This window comes from Diceros bicornis, chromosome 33 (genome assembly GCF_020826845.1).
Source record: "Diceros bicornis minor isolate mBicDic1 chromosome 33, mDicBic1.mat.cur, whole genome shotgun sequence".
Taxonomy (NCBI): Eukaryota; Metazoa; Chordata; class Mammalia; order Perissodactyla; family Rhinocerotidae; genus Diceros; species Diceros bicornis.
In genome coordinates, this window is record NC_080772.1 from 16,975,446 (window position 1) to 16,996,602 (window position 21,157).

A 21,157-nucleotide genomic window follows, 5' to 3' on the forward strand; every position below is an offset into this window, starting at 1 on the left:
CTTAACCGCTTGCGCCACCGGCCTGGTCCCTAATCCAACTTTTTAAGTAGCTAATTGGTCAAGGAAGGAAATATCAAGAAGGATATAAAAGTTCTGAATGTAATTAACATGCTTTATCTAAAGACCATAGAGATAACATGTACCCTAAAACTAGAGAATACAGTTTAATCACATATGTCACATTAATGAAAGCTGGTCACAAGTTAGACAATAAAATAAATCTTATTGAAATATTTTATTTCAAGAAATTAGTATACAAACCATATTCTCCAACTACAGAGCGAATAAGTTAGAAATCAATTACCAAAAGATAACTACAAAAGGATTTTTTTTTAAAGAGCTTAGAAATTAAGTAACACTTCTAATTAGTGAATGGATCAAATAAATAAATAAAAATTTAGAAATTACTTTAAATGATAATGAAAATCTTGTGAGACCCTGTGGGATATTGTTAAAGTGGTACCTCAAGACATATCTATAGTGTCAAATATTTATAGGAAAAACTGAAAATTAACGAGCTAAGAATCTCACTTAGGTTATAGAATGAAGAAGAAGGGAAACAATGAAGATAAGAGCAAAAATAACAAAGTGGAAAGCAAGCATACAATAGAGATATATAATCATGCATTATTACTATGCTGAGTTTATTCCAGTGATGTAAAGTTATTTAATATTAGAAATGTCAAGTGATGTAATTTATCATATTAAGAGACTAATGGAGGTAATTTATATGCTTATCTCAATAGATACAGAAAAAGCATCTGATAAAATGCAACATCTATTTCATGAAAAAAAAAAACTTACAGAACAACACTTCAGAATAGAAGAAAACTTCCTTAGCTTGATAAATATTATCTACCCCAAACTTGTATCAAATATCATAATTAATAGTAAAACTTGAGTGGTGAAGATCAGGAACAGGTAAAAGATATCACTTCTATTCAACAACATACTGGCAATCCTAAACAGGGCAGTAAGGCAAGAAAAGAAATGAAATATACAAGAATTAGAAAGAAAGAACCAAGACTGTCTTTTTTGTTGCAAAGAGATGATAAAATTCTCTACATAACTATTTAGAATCAATGGGAAGAATTATCAGCCTTCCTAGATTAAAAAAAATCAATATACAGAAGTATATTTCCATATATTAGAATCATATAGTTAGAAAACGTAATTTTGAAAAATATATCAGTTACAATAGTATCAAAACTGTAAAGTATGAAGAAATAAATTTAACAAAATCTTTACAATAAATTCTTGGAAAGTTTTTTTAAATAGGTTTGATAAGTATTAAAGAAGACAAATAATTAGAGAGATATACATCATGTTCATTTGTTGGAAGACTATATAATCTAAGGACTCTTTCTAAATGGGTTTTTAAATTCAATAGTATTTCCTACACTTTTGTTGATGTTTTTTATTAAAATGGACCTTTAACTCATATCTCACACAAAAATCAATTCCAGGCACATTAAAGATTTAAATGTAATAAACAAGGCAATAAAGCTTACATAAAACAATAGAGAAAAATAACTTGATGACCTCACAGTAAAGAACACATTCTTAAACAAGATAAAAAATATCCAAGCCATAAATAGAATGATCCATCAATTTGTCTACATTAAAACTGAGAACTTCTGTCTTTAAGACAATGTAAAAAAGTCAACCTATAAGCCACAACATGAGATAAGAATACATAAACAACTTGGTCAGCCACTAGCAGTCCGTATGGCACCTTTGGACAAATTAATAAAGCCATCATTACTCAAATTTCTTGTGACTTTAGTTTTGTAAAACCTGAACAGCCCCAGTAGGTATAATCGCTGGTTCACATCCCCACACCTCCACATTCTTGCCTAATTATGTGCACACACACATCCCTGCCTTCCTCCAGACTCTGGGCACACACACCAGCAATGCACACACTTCATGCTCTCTTTCAACCTCTTAGATGAGGCCAAAATTTGAGGCAGAGGTAGGAATTGAGCCTCCAAGATTGGAGGCAGAGAGAGAAGTGATTTTAGGGGACGCCCAGAGCTCAGGTGCTGGCTTGGTGTTTGCTTTCCCAAGTGCACGCACAATGATTTGCAGTTGTGCATACGTGTGGGATTTTGGAGGAATGGACTCTCCCACTGCTCCAGGACTAGGCCCTGACTGCGCACTAGTATATAAGTTAATAAAATGGATCAAACATGAACAGTGTGTTTTTAGATCTGCTGTCTTGTGCAGTACACTACAAATCATGTATGTACACGACATGTATATGCTGACCCTTAAAAATCTCTTATAAATCAATTAAAAAACTCAAACAACCCAATAGAAAATGGGCAGAAAAACATGAGTAGGCATTTCACAGAACAGAGAAATGCCCAATAAACATACAAAAAGGTGCTTACTCTCACTAGTAATTAAGGAAAAACCAATTAAAACCATTGCAGGATTCTATTTCACATCCAACAGTTTGGCAAAATTAAAGGCTGGCAAGTATTTGCAAGGTGATGACATAATGAGAGCACTCCTGGCCAGAGTATAAATTGATACATCCACTTTGGAAAATAATTTTGCATTATAAGGTAAAGTCAAAGATGTTCACACCTTAAAGATTCAGCAATTCTATTCATAGGTATAAACCGTTGCACATGAGCATCAAGACACATGTTCAAGAATGTTCGTCATAACACAAATTATAATACCAAATAATTCTAAAAATTGGAAAATAATGTCATTCAACAGTAAGAGAATTAGAAGTCTAAAACTGATGCTGCAAAATGCCATCCTTCTATCTGGGCAACACTTTAGAAGACCTCACTCTGGCTCTCCTCCAAGGAGGATGAGTCCATGGGACCAAAGAAATACACCAAGCTGGAGAATGTACCCCACTGCTATATCATGTTCAGGGGAACTGGCACTCCACATCCCCAAGCCTGCTTCCATGGCCTGCACTGGTAATTGTCTGAACCAAGGCAAACCACGCTACTCACAAGTCTGAGGAATGGTCAAGGAGTGGTCGTTGGTGGGGGTCAAGAGGGTGGGCACAGACAGAGCTTGAAAGTTCAGACCAGGGTGTACATACATGTGCATGTGAGATGCAATGAGAACACAAAGGGGCCAGGCTGTGGGGACAGAGGGCCAGTCTCTCCATGTTTCAGTACACGGAGTGAGGGAGTCTGGGAACTCTAAATTTAAACTTGGCCTTCCAGGTTCCTAGCAAGGTATATTTGCCCAGAAAGTAGAATAGAAAGTTATAAATAAAAGTTTGTTAGTTTGATTTATAAATTTAAAATATTCAGTCATACGGTAAGCAGGACTCTATTTGTACCCTTGCCCTAGGCCCTGCAAAGATGGCAACAGGCCTGATGGTCAAATCAAAAAGAGACACTTCAATGGAGAATTACAGGAAAGTTTATTTTAACCATTCTGTGTGAGACAAACTACATAGTGACGACGTTAATAACAAATAAAAATAATGGAAAATAATAATAGAAGGAATAAATCACTCACAATGGTTTCATCCCAAGAAATTCAAATGTTTTTATCTCTCTGGGTACCTCTCCAAACATTTTTATCAAAAACATTGAGAAAATAGACATAGCTGAGTAATTACACATGAAAATAAGTGCTATGCCTTGTGTGTGGAGCTTTTATTGTGTATGAGACGTCGTGTCGAAATCTCTTCATATTCAGTATTAAAGGATAAAAATATGCACCATTAACTTAAGTCAAGAAATGTGGAATAGAGTTAAGAAACAAATCCAGGCTCCATTTCACCAATTTTTAATTTTCAAAATCGTATGGTCTATAAAAATTCTATTCGGTTTAGGAAGGGTGACTATTTTTTTTCTATGCAACATCTCCATTACTTTTTGTGGAATAGGTAACTTTTTCACTATAGATTTTGGATTCAGGAGTCTATATTTTTAGGGGGCACAAGATGACAGTATTTAATATGAATTTGTTTAACCATCCCTAGTGTCCATTCTAAATCTTCGGTTATATAACAGAAAAAAACAATACTACAGTATAGTTCTCCAAGAAAATGAAAGTCATCAATCAATCTAAAAGATATGAGATCCAAATACAAATGAATGGGAAACTATGGCAAATATGGCTAAACTTTTGCCAAAAGAAAACAAAAGGGAACTAATCATAGATGTTTCAGCATTGGAAGGGATTAATAAAAATCCTCTATTAACAACCCAGTGCCTGACATGCACTCATCATCTATCTCCTCACCTAGAATAGCTTTATTATTGTGGGACGTACATGAAGAGTAGTCCTGACACTCAGTGGTAAATGTGTGTTGAATGAATGAATGTATGAACAAATAGACTTTATTTCTTCATAGGTTCACTTGCTGGTCTTTTTTTGTCATCCTTTTATTTGTTTTAGGCTATGAGCACATTAACTAATATTTCTTAAAGCTGCCACTTTCTCCCTTAATTCTTACTTCGGAGTGTCCTTTCCTTTTTTTTCCCACTTAGAGCACTTTGGTATATAAAATCTCAGAGAGCTTAAAAAAGTTAAATATCAACCCACACAGCATAGTCATGGCCACCACCACATTTCTCCTTTTTAAATAAAATGAGTATAATTTAATATATCATCTTTCATTAATAGCATCTTAAATAAATCTCTCTTCTGGAATTATCTTGCTTGATCTCTTGTTCCCAATGGTTTTACTTAGTAGGCCAAATCTGGACCAAGTTTCATCTTGGAGAGACAAATCAAAATTTTTAAATACTTTTAAGGGAGAAACACACTAGTGTATCTGGAAGTGGACCACATAACATCCAGCTTGCTTTATTTTTTAATTGCTCTTATTCTGAGCTGAGTGTTCTTCTGAAGTGTGATGGTGTTTGCCAACAACTGAAGGTGAAGAGAGACAATAGCAAGAGCTTCCTTGAGAAAGAACAGAGGAGAAAATTAACTAAAAGGGAAGTCAAAACTAAGAATTGCATAGGAAAAAAACAATTATGAAGTCGTTAGGGTTGCATTACTATGAGTCAAAGTCAAAAAAAAAAAAAGCAAATACTTCAGACTTTTGTAAATAAATGCATAGCAGTATCCTATTCTGTCAGACTCGAAATATGGGGTAGGTAATTAACCTTCAGCTTGTCAGAATTGATACTCAGTCATCATCATTGTGTCTCCAGTGGTATAAACCCCAAAGGGAAACATAATTCTTGTTGCTGTCACTCTCATTTGTGGCCCCAAATCACACAGAGAAAGTTTTTTTCTGCTTCTTTTTCAATGCAGAATGCTGCCTATGAAATTGATTTTTGTAGAATAATAAGCCAGCTGAATGTCTTCTGAATGATAACATTTCAGAGTCCAGGTTTAGGTATCACATGATTGCATATTGAAATCTAATTCATACGTTTTGCTGATCAGTTGAGACGTTTTCTAAATTCTTGTGGTTGGCTGACATATATTCAAAATAATTATCATGGGATTCCTAGGAATACCAAACAGGTAACTGATCTCCAGCATACAGGAGTGATGAGTTTTAAGCATCAACTCTCACCATATATATTTCTCAGCTTCAAATAATAAAAAAATAATGAATCCCAAAATTATCTTTATAAACTTGCTCTCCATGCTGGGTAGAGAGAAAACTGAATAAATGAAATCCCACTACTTACTGTGAATAAATCATCAGTTATCTGGGCAAGAAATATAAGACGTTTATGTTGTTTTCTTAATACACACAATCAAACCATGAGATGAATATTTTCCTCTAAGAACTTCATGAATTTTCTTAGTACTCATTTTCTTCATTTTAACTAACTTTTTGATCCAATTGTGACTCTTGATCCAATTGTGATTCTTTCATACACGTGCTTAGAAACATGCTGCTATTAGTTACATTAAGATTACTAGTGCAATCCTTATGGCTTTGTCTTACCCGTTAATATATTCATGGTGATTAAGCTAAAATAAATCAGCACAAAAAAGCTTTACTTCTTAGGACAAATGTGTCTACCTCGCAGAATCAATAATGTATTATTAGTATGTCTAAGAGGCTTTCTGGCTAAATACTGGTTCTCCTACCTCTTTTCAAAAAAAGCATATGAAAGGTTGGTTGGTTCATTTTTCATTAAAATATTTAAGTCTAGCATTGCTTCTTTTATTAAGTTACATTCGCATTTTAAGACATTTCAGACACAACGACCCCACCAAAGTATATAGAACCACAATGGAAAGTGACAGTTTAGTAACAAATGAATTATGGAAAATTTTTTTAAGATTTTAGATAACAGGCAACATTTAAAATTTTTATCTCTTCTTTGGAAGATAACAAGAGCCACAGATTCGATTCGAAAAATGATTTGAGGGTAAGAAAAGGCTTGTTTTATCTTGCCTAGTAATAGATTTTTTTTCTTTTGCTGAATTCTCTGCGTGAATAACAAGAGTGGCAGCCATTTTCTCCCAGCTCAACATCAAAACCCCTTTCATCTGCTGTCTAAATGCAAACAAAGCAAACCTTCCACCAGGCCTTTCTTTCCAGATAAATTAAACCTCTCATGTCCTGGGGCCTAAATCAAGCCTACAGGCCTTCCCTAGATAAATCCGCTCTCAACCTGAAATCTTCTTGCCACACGTGCTCCTTGTAAGATAATTTTGCAGTAGCTAATCAATAATGCAACAGTAAATTGCATTTAAATAAACATTAGCAGCCCCTCTTAATGAATAAAACCTCATCTGCAATTTGTCAAAGTCAAAAATACTGGACTCTTTTGATATTCATTGGAATATTGGAAATTGGAGCTTTGACAGGTTTTATGTACATTGCAATTACCATTGTGTGTGTGTGTGCGTGTGTGTGTGTGTGTGTATGCACTAAAAAAAGGCCTATTTTTATACATTCTGGACTGAATATAGTAGAACATACAGCAGGTTTCTAGACTGGAATTCATATGTCTGCTACCACCCTGGTTAAAAATATATTGAGATAATCCTGCTTTCCATTGCAAATTATGAAGCAACCAAGTTGTATGTACCTCATTTGAATTTTCTGACTTTAGATGAAAAAAAGTAGAAATCTTTATTCTGAAATGACGATGAAGAGGAAAACTACTTGATTTGCTCTTACGGATATCAATATTTTTGTATTTCACTGAAGAAAGTAGTTATTATGAAGGAATTCTGAAATAATTATAGAACTTAAGAAGAATCATTGACTCTCAGACCTAATACTTTAAATTTATAACAATATATTTTTTATGTAGATTATGAATGCTATAACAGGCTTAAGAAGTATAATTCTGCAATGTTCACTTCTATATTCCATTATTCTATAGAATGCTTATTTTAGAAAAATAAATTGCTATTATTTTAAAAGTGCTTTAAAAGGACTAAACAAAATATTCAGACATATCTTTGGCTATAATCTATGAGAAAGAATGTAAGACTACATCTGTGCATTGTCGTATTTTGAGGTGTTCTGTGATTTTTTAAAAAATTCAAGTTTAATATCATTTTCTGGAAACTAAATTTATTATATCTTAGAGATCCACACTTGGACACTTACTTATAGTCAAAATTATTGTCATTTTAAAGCTATAAAAATAAGTAACACTTTCTATTTTATAGGAATTTCAAAGCATTTAGTGTGGGAACAAAACGGAATAATATTACATATAAAGATTTGCTTGAAAAAGGAAGCTATTCTTTAGAAATACCATTAGAATTAAAGCCATTCTTAATTTATATATAATGTCATTTGAGTAGAAAAAGGAATCATCATGTTTTACAGATGGAAAAATTTGGATGTCAAAAGACTACCAGTCAGTCAGGGCTCCACCCAAGAACCAGTGTTCAAAGTACCCCATCAGTTCCCATGCCATTTCTCCAGTTCACATATCAAATGGGCATTCAAAGATGTGACCAAAATAGGGTGACAAAGAAAAATTAAAGCTGAGAATGCATAGCTAAGTCAACAGGGTCATTTTGACCCCTTAAAAAACACCCTTTGAAATATTCACACTTTCATACAGCTAATCATTGGTAAGGACATCTCTAAACGACATATTCAAAATGATTTAATTTAAACTTGAGAAAATGCCTAGTGTTATAATTTGTTAACCTTTCTATCTGCCTCAACTCACAGTGACAGGTATTCTAATATACACCACAGAGACCCCAGTGACATTCGATATGCCAGGCATCAAGAGGCATGCCTACTGCAAGCACCAGGTACCAGGGGAACATCTGCCAATGTTTATCTCACTCAAAGTTTAAGAGTCGATGAAGATGCAGAACCAAGAAGACCTTAGAATGGGAAAACGTTGTAAGCCACTCAAAAGTTTAGGCCTTGTTCCAATTAGTTGTTTCCTTCTTACCTTTTAGAGAAGGAAAACGGATGGAACAAACTTACCACAACACAAAATTTTGAAGCTCCATTCAAAACTACATTAAAATAACTTAGAAAGGCACTGTAACCTTAATAAGGAACAAAATAGTTGTTAGGAATATCCTGACCCTTGATTATTGAGAATGGAAATGATAAAAGATTTGTGCTTCTGTCAAAAATTTTAAAACTTAATATTGTTTTAACAAAACCACAGGTTTTAATTGTAAGAGCTAAAACTATAAAGCTCCTAGACACACAGAAGTAAATTTTTGTGATCTCAAGTTAGGCAATGGTTTCTTAGATATGAAAACAGAAAGAAAAAATAGATAAATTTGACTTCATCAAATTAAAAACCTTTGAGTGTCAAAGGATACCATTAATAAAATGAAAAGACAACCCATAGAATGGAAGAAAATATTTACTAATTATATATCTGGTAAGGGATTTGTAACCAGACTACATAAAGAACTCCTACAACTCAACAATAAAAAGGCAAATAACCCAGTTAAAACATGAGTAAAAGATCTGAACAGACATTTCTCCAAAGAAGATACACAAATGGCCAATAAGCACCTAAAAGCATCTTCAACATTATTTGTCATCAGGAAAATGCAAGACAGAACCACAATGCAATGCTCCTTCATACTCACTAGATTGGCTATAATCAAAGACAAATAATGACAAGTGCTGACAAGAATGTACAGAAATTGGAACTCTCATACACTGCTGGTGGAACTGTAAAGTGGTGCAGCTTCTGTGAACTTTTTGAAAATTCCTCAAAAAGTTAAACATAGAGTTACCACAAGACCCAAAAATTCTACACCTAGGTATATTTCCAAGAGAAATGAAAATATGTGTCTACACAAAAACTTGTGTGTACACAAATGCTCATAGCAGCATTATTCAAGATAGCAAAAAAGTGGAAACAATCCAAATGTCTGTCAATAGATGAATGGATAAACAAAACATTTTATACCCAGATTATGGAATATTAGTCAGCAATAAAAAGGAATGAAGTACTGATACATGCTACAATGTGCATCAACCTTTAATACATTGTGCTAACGTGGATACAGCCATTCACACATACACACACATACACACACACAACCACATATTGTATAATTCTATTTATATGAAACTTCCAAAATAGGCAAATCCATACAGACAGAAAGTAGATTAGTGGTTTACAGGGGCTAGATGGAGGGAGAAGGAGGAGTGGCTGTTAATGGGTACAGGGTTTCTTTTGGGGGCAATGAAAATATTTTAAAATTAGATTGCTGTAATGGTTGAACAACTGTGAATATCCTAAAAACCACTGAATTGGAGATTTATAAAGGATATCTCAATATGTAAAGGATATCTCAATAAAGCTGTTATTAAACACACACACACAGAGGCTTAGTTGAAGTTAGATAGAAATTGATTAGACTCTCAGCTCTTCCATTCACCAACTGGGTTACTTTGAGGATGGTGGCTTTTTATCAGTAATAAATCTAGAACCCCTAGGATCTGGCTGATTATAAGTACTTGATAAGTAAGAACATTGCAGTTAAGAGTGTAGACCTGGCAACCAAAGTGAGCAAAACCCTGGCTGTACCATTGAGAGGCTATCTGCCCTTGGCCAAGTTATTAATCTCTCTGTGCTAAAGTTTTCTCACCTGTAAGATGGGGGATAATAATAGTACCTACCTTGTGTGGGTTGTCATGAGTTCTAATTGAGTTAACATAAGTAAAGGGCTGGAAACATTTGAGATATTTAAGCCATCAGTATCTGAATGCCAAAGGAGTAATACCTGCTCCAATTTCTGCACCAATTGCCCTTGCCTTGTGAATTCCAAACAATAATTATTAGATTACAATGTTCATACTCAGCCTTGAAGACTTCTAAATGGAGATATCAGAAAGTCATATTTACTGAACATATATGTATGTAAACAAGTGATATTTATGTTAAAATATAAGTCATTGACAAAGTCTGTCCCATCTATGAAGGGGAGGTTCATATGGAAAATAGGAAAAGGTCCCTCTGCAAGGCTAGGGAAAAGTTTGATTCAGGCATTAAAAATCAATTTGAATTGAAAATATTACTTTGTAATTATGTTTAAAATATTAGAATTTCCTAAAGTAACAATTTAGCCTTTGAAACTCACTGCCTGGCTCGTTGCGAGTGCTCAATAAAAATGTCTTCAAAATGTTAAAGAATAATGTGCCAGTAATTTTTCAAAACCACTTAATTTGTTCAATATTTTTAGTCCCAAATAAAGCTTGTCACTGTACTTGGATAAGATCATTCTGATACTTTACTTGCAGACTACAAAATATTCTTCTACAAATATTAATGATATAAATAAAAACTTTACTGTGGTCATTTCGCCTAATGAGGAAAACAAGTACGGGAGGGTAAAGAAAGCTGATGAAGGTCATGTGATTTACAATCGGCAGAGTCAAGACTCAAACCAGCATCTGTTAAATCCTAGGCCAAACTTCTCTCTGTTGTACCAGTGGATCCCACACTTTTTCAATAAAAGAAACAAAAGCAAAACCATGTAACAAAACTATAACAATTTCATGGATCACCCACCACGTGTTGGCAATTGTCCATCTAGTATCTGTTGAGATAAAACAAAGACAAAAACGCTATATAAATTTAGTCGCACTTTTAAATTAATTATATTTTATTAAATACTTCAGTATCTACACATATTTGAAAAAAATAATAACTCACACAATTAATTGAGCAGAGTAGGCTAGCATGGCCTCAAAACTCTCTTCAGAATTCTATCATGATTTTCACCATCTACTCTTCATGTCACCAAACTGATAATCTGTCTGCTGTGTGGGGTTTGGTCTGCTTTATTTGAAGCACTGTATGCAGTCACCCTTGAAATAGACCAAGCAGAAAGGTAGCTTTTCACCCACCAAATATCAATTCTTAGTACACCAGGAGAGGATTTAGGAGTTCATAAGACCAGCTGGGTGAAGCCTAAAATGAGGCCAGAGTATGTGGGTTGAACATTTTCACTTGTGGCCCGGGAATGACTCCCAGCCTGGAGGATACCTAGGGATTGACTGAGCAGTTCAATAGGAAAGGAAAGAAACATTTCCATTAAACATTCACCATAGCAGGTGGATTATATGCCTTTTATGATATGATTTAGGCACGGCTATAGGGAAACAATCCTAGAGAATTTCAGTCGTTTTTCCTCAAGGACACAAGTCAAAAAAACCAGAACCAGGATTCTAACCAACCCAGCTCTGCCTGCCTCTAAATCCTATGGTCTCTCTACTCTATCATGCCGTTCTTCCACAATCCACCCGTTAGACTCTTTAGGGAACTAATGGGGTAACTTTCTAGGCCTACCTACAACTCTCCAAAATCAAAGCCAATCTGAAGTCACAGTTGGGTGACTTCAATAAGGGTATATAACTAAGTCTTCCTAGAGCAAGGAAAAGAATCCTCTGAGGGTTGTGGAGGATAAATTACGGAATTCTGCTGAGAGTTCAAGACTTTGCCTCCCATACCAAGTTCAGTAATTGAATGTCTTGGATGAACTCACTTAACTTTTGGGTGCTGCAGCGTTTCCAACTATGAAATGAGAATTACCAAATGAAAAATTTGGACCTTCAAACCTTCACTAGGTAATATAGAGAAGCTCCTCTGTATGAAATTTCATAAATATCTGTAAGAATTGTAAAGAGAAATACAAGGCACCAAAACACAGATTAAAATGACCTAAATATTGGAGAAGGGCAGCATTTTAAAATTTGGCTTAAAGGTAAGGACTTTCTGTTCCAGGGGTTATAATTAATTTCTTATTTGGACTAAGCTGCTTTGTCCCTCTAATCCATATTAAAACAATGACATATTTTATACAGTTAAATTACCAAGCAGAAAATTAAAATTTTAACCAACAATAGTACATATCTATCACTCTTTGACCAATAAAATAATTATTTCTGGAAATGCTATATCACACCTAGAGATACAAATTTTGAAGTTTAAAATCTGTAATAGAAGCAACTTTGAACATAAGGTACAAGAAAAAATGGTAAATAGTATTCAATTCCTGATGGACTCAGCACTTTATAATATTGGTTTGTGTAGAAATCGAATCAATAATAAATAATCTCAGAACTAACAAAAGGACTGCTAATGTGTAAGTGGTCCCAGAAGAGCAGTCTATATATATCTACCCTTAGTAAATTAACTTTACCGTCTGTCCAAGTCCTTTTATGGAGGAGAAGGGAGCTTTTCTCCTTTCTGGTTTGTTTTTTTCATGAGCATATTCACCAAATGTTTTCCTCTAGAAATTAGTAGATACGGTAATTTTAGTTGTACTTGGGGCAAGCTACTAACAAATCGACATCATTACTGAGTGACAAGACACATGGATCATCAATGGAAACATTCCATTCTCAAATAGAATATTTTCAAATATAATATCTGTCTATTTCTTATAAAAAAGTAACTATGCACAGTAATGAGAAATTATTGTGATTCAGGTAATTTTCCAAACATACAGAGTTTCCGAGGGTACCGGGTATGTCACATAGCTCTCAGTTTATTTTAATCTCCCAAACATCTTGGTAAATCTACCTAAATCCCACCTAAAGGACATGGTATGTCTTCTTGCTCAAGTTTCCTTATTCCAAATGTTATCCCTTTTTGGGGAAAGCAGGCACTTGGTGACTGGAGTCCTTGGAATAGAGCAAAATAGTGTCTGGGGATTCTCACTGAAGCCTTTAGGGAACAGCTGGGGAGGTTCTTGCCATGAAATGGAGCGGGGACAGCTGGCAGGCTCTCTTTTCCTCTTTGTTGATTATTTTTTTCTGTACAGGGTGACATTCCCCTCCCCCACATCACTCTTTTCTTGAAATCCTTTCTAATCCTCTTTTATAATACCCGCCTCTTTGGTGGGACAGAAATTTTCTACCCCACCAGAAGCACCAAGAGGAGTCAGGAACTCTGCTTCTACCTTGTGAAAAAATTTCAAAACTCTGAAGTTTATGCATCAAATTGCCATGGACTATTCTGACGATCCTGATAGCCTTTCCATAGGTTCTATAGGTTGCCTTCAAACTGTCCCTGCCTCTATTTCACCTGCCCTTAAAATTTCCAGATAGATAAATATGGAATTTAATAAGTAAAAATGAAGAATAAAAGTATTTTTTATAAGAAACTAAATATTTTTCTTCATGAGAATCATTCTAAATTAATTCAATAATCCGTTAGAAAAAGGAGGCCACTTATGAAGATTCATTTGAAAATAACTGCTATTTTTTTCTATTTTCAAATACAAATCACTCTGAAAACTTTTTGAAAATAAAGTTTTGTTTGTCATTCTTATTTTACATGAGGCAAGGTCACACTTCATCATTGGTTTTGCTAGTGAATCATTTACTAGCCAAAAATTTTGTTAAGAAATCGGTACCTATTAACTATAGCTTTGTAATAGTGTGCATCCTCCTTTAGGGTTAGGTCTGTTTGGTTATTTATGCAGGGTCTCTCTTTGAGACATCCCTTTTCAAGGGTTATCTTGACAGTAATGATGAAGAAACAAAACTAAAAACAACCAGCACTCAGAATGATGGCTTTTCTTTCTTTAAACAACACTAGGCAAAGCTTGTCATACATTTTTTATTATTATTATTTTCTAAAAAAGTATCGTGAGTATAAGAAAAACTACAATGAAAGAGAATACTCAATAAGACAAGCTTGACCTCTGATCAAATTATTTCACCTTGCTGGATCTTGGTTTCCTCATATAAGAAATAAGGTTGGATGAAATGATTTCTAACGTCTATTTCTGATTAGGAGACCGTCTCATCCTAAGCATCAGAAATGATTCCTTTTCTTATTTGGCCTTGACTCAATATGAATAAAGAAATGTGTCTCTATATGTAATTAATATAGCATTTGAAATGGTCTTTCAATACACTTGAAAGATAATATAATAAAATCTTAAATACATTTGCAATTTAAGAGAGTTCACATAAGTTCGAAGCTTCAAGGAAGCATCTGTATAATATTTCCAAGAGGAAATTAGGGAGGGGGATTCGTTGCTTTCCCTGGCTATTAAAGGGATAGGTTTGCACTCATCTGTGTCAGTAGCGTCTCACGCCTATGTGAGATATAGATTTGCAGATCTGCATTACAATGCCTTACACGTGACCTTTGACATTCTATTAGGATGTCTTTGGAATTAGGCTCTTAGAACAAAGATAGGGTTCCTAATTTATTCATTGCTTTTTCAAAAAAAAAAAGAAAAAAGAAAGAAAGAAAGAAAAGAAAAACCTTTGGATAGTAGGGAGGTCTAGAAATTATTTCAAATCAGATACTCCTTTTTATCTTTAATAATGGTTTCTCCTTGAACCATAAGCTTCAGTGTATCTAGGATGTCCTGAGGTTACTAGGATACAAAATTTCCTCTAAGCCAATTAGAACTCCCAATCCTGATTAACTGAAAGAGGTCAGATACTAACAGCCTTCTTTATCTCCTTCTACAAACACCTTAAGATTATCAAATATATGTCTTGTATTTTACAGAACCATGAATTTACTTTTTTTCTTAAGTAAACTTATTAAAATTCCTATAGGAAAAGGACTGCACAAAGAGGTTTTATTTTACCAAAATGTAGAATAAAAATGCAAAGTGTCCAAGAAATGTTTCTTTGTTCTTCTAAGATTTAATGTGTTTGTTCTTAATACAAAGGTATAAATGGGAAATGTTCTTTTGTGAGGCTTAAATGAGGTTCTTAAATTATCTGTGAATATAAATGTTATGATATACTTGCATTATTTTGCACAGTTGTCAACAATAAGTTCACAGAGTAAACAATATAAATATAAGTTATTAATATAGTTAAAAATCCTCCATGCTTTCAAGTTGACCCTCACAAATATACAAGCAAGATGAGACACCAGCAACAGGACATGTTGGCCTGCGTAGACTAGCCTGTGTTCTCGAGCCTTACATAGAAGGGCCTGGCTACATTAACTTAAAGGCTTCCCAAGGTACATCAGTTACGTCACCAATTGCTTCTTTTTTTTTTTTGTCTCACTTCTGCATCACAGTTTCTGGGAGAATGAGCCAGCTCTGATTGGGCCCCAAAAATTCTATTGGTACCAGCACCTACCCAGGACTAGGAAATGTATCAGTGAAGGGGAAAAAAAAAGGCTAAAATATACAAACTGAACTTCTTAAAATAAGGCAGCTATCCCTTTTCTGTGAATCAACTCAGGAGAATATGAATAGTATTGTGGATGCCCTGTTTAGGCCAACAAACAAAAATAAAATCCATTCCCCATCTCTGTTATTGCCATGATGTCACGTAGAAGCAAAAGAACCTCGTCAGCTCTCCTGTAGTCTCGGGGTTCATGACGTCAGCAGAAGGCTTCGAGTCATTTAGAGCATTTTGTTTACTCTGGAGCCATTTGATATGTATTAATACAGGCGGCAGCAGCTGTCTCTTTTACAAGAGAAGTGTGCTCACATGAGCTCTCTCACCCAAACTGAGAACATAAGCACACTCTAATAGCAAAAGAGGCAGCTGCTGTTGCATGAATTAATATATTATAAGTTACTCTCTCATTTGTTATTCTTTTTTAAATCCCACTATATTTTAAAAATAAAAATATTCAAGGTTTTAAAAGAAATGAAACTTCTACAGAGAATTCATATATGGATAGACACCATGAAGAAAACTGTCAGTTTCATTATATTTTTAGAGATCAATTCATTTGTATATCAAAATAAAAAATTTAAGTGTGTATTATTTTTCAGAATTGAGGCATCTGGTGTCTGAAATACTCAAAGCGGTAAAAGAGAAGAAAAGGGGTTTCCTACTTCTAGTTCTGACACAAGGCTAAGAAAGGAATTTATTCAATAGCTTATATATAATACCAGAAATAGAAATTAGCATTCGAATTTTATATACTCCAATCACTTCTCAACATAAAAAACTCTAGTTTTCAGATAAATATTAAAATTGATTTTTAATCTACTCATGAGTTTTTGAACAGTAAAATTTAATATCCATTCTTGGAAATATTCTAAGAACTGAAGTATTTTAGGGATTCCTGACTCAGAATAAACAGTTACCCACGCTGCAGCCAAAAAGGTTGAAGAATGGTGTTTTATACAATCTGTCCTCAAGCCAATATATAGCTCTGCTATGTCTGTATCTATAGAGATATGTACACATATATTCTACTTTATGGCAGGCAAAAATCACCAATAGCAAAAGCGATTAATTCAATGAAACCCCAATATTTCTAAATAATAGAGATATTTAAGATGATAGACATCTTTGTTTTGTTTGGGGTTGGTTTGGTTTAGTTTATTGTCCTTTCATTTGTTGTTTTAATAGACTGGTTTTTGGAAAGCTGAAAGAGAAATTCTTTTTAGCAAATGGAAAGTTGGTTCCATTTCCTTGATTCCTTTCAATTCCATTTTATAATTTCCTGTTCTTCTCAGTGCTAAGGTTACATTTCCATTTGGTAAATATTGTACTATGTAAATCTTATACTTCTAATTTTATGCATTATTTTATCATTGTAAAATATCTGCAAATGAGTTTTCTGTTTATTTAGGGATCTTAAGTATTTAATATCTTTTTTTTATGTTATGCTAGCTCTGTTAACAATATAGCTCATTATTTAATTCAGAAAGAATTTAAAAAGTGTGAGGTTTATAACAGAAAGTGCTATAGCGATTTGCATTGACCTAATTAGTTCATTTACATGTTGACCTTTAAAACCAGTGAAGTTTTATAAACCTAGCTTGTGGTTGTAACTACTCCACAAAAGAGATCTGGGAGATGGAATAGAAAAATAGGGTAAGGTTGATAAAGCAATATCGATGATGAACTAAGGGGAAAATAAAATTAAAACCATGTGCTACCATCTCATTGAATTATATAGAATCACCTTAGAAGGTGATATATTTTCCTATAAATTTTTCAGAGCAGCCAATCTACCAACTGGACCTTTCTACTTGCTTATTTTTTAGTAATAGTGGAAAAATAAGTAAGCATCCAAGTTGTAGTAGAATTTTGCGTCTAAGATCACATCAAATTTCTGAATTATAAACAAGCACTCTGAAGCCACTATATTCTCATAGATTTGCAATGACATTGCACAAAATTCAAAATCTTAAAGAAAACTTAAATATGCATACTTTTTAAAAATGGTGTAACCTTATATCATTTGAAAAACACAAAATAAATGTGGCAGTGGATTTAGCAGAAAAATGATATGGATAGATGAGTTTAAATGAATTCCCATGTCTGAATTATTGGGAATGTTTATATTAGACTGCCCCTCCAAATGTGTGTGGCTCCACTCACCTCTTCTCTACCAATCATTCATCTAAGTACCCTATTTATGATCCCTAATTCATCCTTCCAGCCCTGCCCTTTTCACCTACACTTTCACTGAAACTCTTGTCCCAGGGAACCTCCCCCTAAACCTCCAGCCATGGACTTTTCACAAAATGCCCTCCTTTGGCGTTGGTAGGCTGTTGGGTTATCCACAAGGACTCTCAATCTTGCTTCCCATGTGGGCCTTTTAAATAAGGGCTACTTTTTCTCCTGCCTCCCATATTTCACAGTATTTGAGGAATGAGGGGCAGCCTGGGAAAGAGTAGCCAGAATTTTTGTTGCTGCTTCCAGCGCCACCTTGTTCTTACAAAACTGTCTCATTTGATGTTCACACTCCTGTGAATATATGATACTCTATTCATCCATGTCACTATCATATGTTGTCTCCCTGGTCACTTTCCAGAGATCATTGAACACTTGAACCACTAACTCAATTTTTCCCTTCAGCTCTCTTCCTGGGCAAGTTTAGTGTCTATGTGGATTATCCAAAAACTTAGATTGAATTCCTTGACCTCTTCAATTTAAATTCCTTTTTGTCTTACTCCATTTCAGTCCCACACTTCCATGAACTTGTCAACACCTGACATTGCTTTATGCCTGAAATCTTAAGCTGTGGTATACAACTCCACAACCCACAATACTTCAAGCTCTTCAAGCTCTGGTGGGCCTCTCCCTTCCTATGGCTTCAACTGTGAACTAGGCTTATTTTCTCTCCTCGGTTCTACTAACTTGGAGACATTTTAACCCGGATGCCCCACAAGTACTTCAAATTTAGCAGGCCCCCAGTGAAATTCTACATGATATAATACTTCAAAGAATGAATTCTCTACAAAAGTCAGCTCCTCCTTTTGAAGTTCACATAATGGCATAACCATTCCCTCAGTTATAAAACTTTCCATTCATTTTTGATTCATCCGTTCTTCTTTAAAAAAAACTCTTGAACCCATCTTATTTTTTCAATGCCACTGTCACTAGATGGTTTCTATCACCATCGACCTAGAGAGAAACTACTCTAATAACCTTCTGAAAGTTCTACCTATCTAGCACCATAATTTCCACAGTATTCAATAAATATTTGTAAATTCATGCATGCATGAAGGAATGAATTCTTCCTAGAATTAACAAATGAAACCTCCAAGAGTAAAACTTGAATCACGTTATTGTTCAAAACCTTTATTTCCACTTTCTAAGGAACAAAAATATCTTTAGTCAAATATCCAACCTCTTCTTTCATCTTTTTTCTAGCCTCTTCTACTACTCCTTTATGTATAATTCGTTTCCACTCAAACACTTCCCTAAGTCAGTGGTTTTCAAAGTGTGGTCTGCAGACCAGTAACATCAGCATCACCTTGGGAATTCATGAGAAATGGAATTTCTGGGGGCTCACCCCAGACCTGCTGAATCAGAAATTCGGGGTGTGTTTTCATATGCCCTCCAGGTGATTTGGATGCTTGCCAAAGTTTGAGATTATGTTTTCAGCATCACATGCATGTTAATGTCATTCTTTCCACTTTGTAATACCCCATCTACCTTCCTTTCTATAAAAATCATACTCCTCTGTTTCAAAGCTCAAATCAAATGTTATCTTTTCTCTGAAAACTTCTTTGCTCTTCTAGTAGCGTCTATTTACTAATTCTGCTTAACTCCCTTTTCTAAACTCCCATACAAAGTAAACTTCTTTATAAGGTGTTAATAGCATTCTTGGCATACTATTGGTAAGTTTATACTAACTGTGCTTACTTACTCCCCTCTCAGTCCTCCTATACCTTATTATAATCTTGATTCATTACCTATTACCTCACTGCAATGGTTTCTCTAAGGTCACCAGTGATTCTTTTTTTAAATCTCTGACTTCTCTAGGGGCAATGTACATTATTGACCACACCCTCTTTCATGAAACTCTTTGCCTTTTTGACTTCTATGACATCTTCCTCTCCTCGCTTTCCTCTTACATCAACAGCCACTCTTTCCTATTCTCTTTTGCAGGTCTTAACTACTTCATTTTTCTCTGAAATGTTATTGCTCCCAATGAATTCCTTCTTAGTCCTTTCCTTTTATCATTCAGTGTAGTCTCTCACTTACATACTCTTAGTTTAAAAACCATTCAAGACTCGCAAATCTCTATTTCCAACTTAGCACTCTTAGATGCCTGATACAAACATCTAACCATCTACTGGATATCTCCATCTTGATACCTGACAGGCATCTCAAATATAATATATCAAATTCATAGTTTTCATCTCCCTTCCTGTATTCCAGAGACCTTGGATTTGTCATAAACTCCTGCCTGTAACTCATCCCACACCTCCAATTTGAAACATCTTTTAAGCCCAAGAAATGAAAATTTTGTGTCTCTACATGCACTTTTTCTGATAATTCATTTTCCGTTGTCTCTTTCAGGGTCCAACACTGTTCATAACGTAAAGGGTCTCCTTTTCTTCCCCCCAGCATGGCTGCCATTTTCAGCCCTTTCCCCATAGTCCTTCTTTCACAATATCTCAAAGTGATTTTTCAAAACTGTAAGTCTGATCGTGACACTTCCTTTCTTAAAACCCATTACGAGCTTCCCTTATTGTTCAGAATACAATAACTTAACTTTTCACCTTAGATCCAAAATGGACTCTCTCCCACCAATCTGTCTAGCCTTATCATCTGCAAATCTTCACCCAAAGATGTCATTCTCTTTCAAATCTCCATTCATCCCTTTGTCTCGTTTTTTGTCTAACCAATACATACTCACTTGAGAAGTCTTCCTGGATCCCTCTAATGCCTTGTTTTATTGCTCTTTTTCTACATGCTTCTATAACATTTTAGGTATAATGTTACTACAGTATTCCATGTTCTCTAATTTCCTTCCTCTACTCCTGGATTGAGATCTCCTCAGGGCTGGAAATATGTAACACTAGACATTGTAGCCCCAGCTCTTAGCAGAATACCAGCATCCTGGAAAAGCTTCATCAGATGTTTATTGGATGAATGCAGGCATAAGTACAGCTATGCTATCTTAACATATAGATATAAAGCTCTCTAAAGGACAAGGAACTCTGAGTACACTACATTCACCAAGGTAATTAATTAGTACTCATGTCAATGATTGATGTCCAATTCATTAAACAAATTTGTGATTCCAAATATTTCAAAATTAAAATGTGCTGATTATCTGTATTTTGAGATGTAGATTAGAATGAAGATACTATAAGACTTGTTTAAGATGCTTAAATTTGATATTTAATCATGTTGTTTCAACAAAAGAGTATCATAGGCCTTGGTAATAGGTAACAATTCATATCTATAAATAGGTGATCAACACTGAGGCTAAAGCTTTAACATGTCAAGGTTAAGGCAAGCTCTAATCCAGAAGAAATCATGATTTTGTTTTTCTATCTACAGTAAAGCTGAAACTTAGCAAGTTTCCTCAGA